The sequence below is a fragment of the Benincasa hispida genome, chromosome 11 (genome assembly GCF_027475165.1).
Source record: "Benincasa hispida cultivar pf3 chromosome 11, pf3_genome.v1.1, whole genome shotgun sequence".
Taxonomy (NCBI): Eukaryota; Viridiplantae; Streptophyta; class Magnoliopsida; order Cucurbitales; family Cucurbitaceae; genus Benincasa; species Benincasa hispida.
Genome location: NC_143488.1, coordinates 14,217,115 through 14,219,572, shown reverse-complemented (window position 1 = coordinate 14,219,572; position 2,458 = coordinate 14,217,115).

The following is a 2,458-nucleotide window of genomic DNA, read 5'->3' as shown; positions in this document are numbered from 1 at the left end:
CTACATATACTTAACTTACTCTTTTATTAATGTTAGTACATATCTTTAACACATAATTAAGAGAAATTAAACTTAATTATATATTTTGAATTTTACATAATAAAAATATATTTAAACTATCAAATAAGAGAAAAGGCAAGTGAAAAAATATAATAAACGAATGACAAGAAATAGTTATCAAATAAGTTTTTGTTTTTGTTCTTTTTTTAAGAAGCAAGAAAAAAAAATATTTATCAAACATATTTATATTTCTAATTCTTCAAAAATAAAAAACAAGAAATAAAAAATAAGAAATAAGAAACAATAAACGTTATCAACTGGACCTTTAGCCTCTCTTTTCCTTATGCAATGACACATAAGTTGGGCCTTAAAATTGTAACCTTTTTAGGTCGACTAGATAAACGAATAAAATAGAATGGTGTCTCTTAAAAAAATGACCAAAATAGTTTTAGTTGGGGAAAATGGCCAAACATCTAAATCTACTCCTTTTTAAAATCTAAGAAAGAACAAATATACCCTTGTTAATCTAATCCCTGCAGTTAAACAAATTTAATAAATTTTTCTTAAAAAATCTAATAATTCTAGCTATCCGGCAAAAAATCTAGTAAATAATTTAAATCTCCCATGATGGACTAATTTAACAAACTAAAAAAATAATGTTTTCGAAAATATATATATATATATATATATATATATATATATATATATGGAAGATTTTGTGTCCATGGCAAGCAATGAAAGTATTTTCTATAGCGAAGAGAAGCAATTTACTTTTAAGTGGAATCCTTAAATTTTCACCCACAAATACCTTCACTTAAAAAAACAGCTAACAACATTTTCACAAGTACATTATACTAAAACCAGCCAATTAACTCTATCAAACTTAACAATATCATATTAAAAAGAACTTAATCTTTGTAAGACAGAGCCACATATATACCTATACAATACCTTGTAACCGCTAAAATAAATCATTGTAAGACTAAATCGTACTTAAAAAAAAAGCTAAAATCATAGACTAAGTCGCAGTGTACCCTTAAACAACTAAAGGGAATATGCAAGGGAAGATTTTGACAGATGCATAGAATTAGGCAACTTACTCACAATGATGTATTTGACGAGCTATAGTTACAACTTGAAATCTTCAAGATATATTTCATCATGATTTTTCCATGGCCCCATCTCCAACTCTATTTAGTTGATATAGAGTTCTCCTTGTAATTGGATTTAACATGGATATTAGAGATGGTGAATCATCTTTTAAGGAATCATTTCCATCCAAAATGTTGTTCGACACACAAATGGCGTCGGGGTTATGGTGAAACTCTAGACGCACAAACGGCGTGGGGGTTATAGGAGAACTTTTCGACGCTGTTTAAAAGTGCATCCTCTCCCGACGGGTTTCTCCCGACCAAACTCCCGACGACCATTTATGCGTCGGGAGAGGCTCTTCCGACGAATTTTTCACACTTTTCTGACGAAATATGATGTCGGGAGAAGTCAGATTTCTTGTAATGAATTGGTTTATAATCCATTTTTTTTTAAGGTAATTAAGATTTAAAAATAATTTTTCAAGAAAAAAAGATAATAGATTTTCTTGAAAAGATAAAGAATTTCAAATCCAGATCTAAAGGATTTGAAATTGAAAATTTGGTACAACATTGAAGAGATGGGGGAATCAACTGAAAGCTTTGTACGTACAACATTGAAGAGATGGATGAATCAATTGAAAGCTTTGTACGTACAATATTGAAGAGGAGAAATACGAGAATTGAATAATATATCAACCATACTTGATGGAAGCATAAGATTGGGACATAATTGGATAACTAATTGGATAGATGGGGCTTAAACATCACGTTTTGGCCATAAATTATAGAATTAAAAAAAGGTCATGTTTTCAATTGGATCATATTTCTATTAGAAAGAAGTAACTCATCTTTTTTTATTCTTCTCCATATAAATATATAATGTTTAATTTCCTTTTCCATATAACTTGTTTTTTCTCAAGCCATTTTAAACTTTGTATTTTTTGGAATGCTCTATTTCATCATATTTTTTTCCAAATGATTTTTCAATTGAAACTTGGTGATAGAAAGGCCATTCCATGGGGAGAAATAACTCATCCTTTTCTATCTCAAAATCAATTAATAACGAGAGGAGTAGTTCATCCATCTTATTAAAAATATAAAGTCTCTTTGACTTTTTAAATATGAGATCGTCACGAATCCAAATAAGAATAGGAGACTTGAATCTCCTGTTAGGTTTGTGGAGCCCAAAATAACACTTCATAATTGAAGTGGGCTCGTGGGTGGCATAGTCACGTTGGATTTAATTGAATTTTTATTTGTGAAAGTTTTGTTTTTGGCCGACAATCTTTTCCAAGGCCTATTTCTTTTAATTAATTAACCACTATAAGCAAGCCTTTTTAAGTGTCTAAATTTTGTTATAATCAATG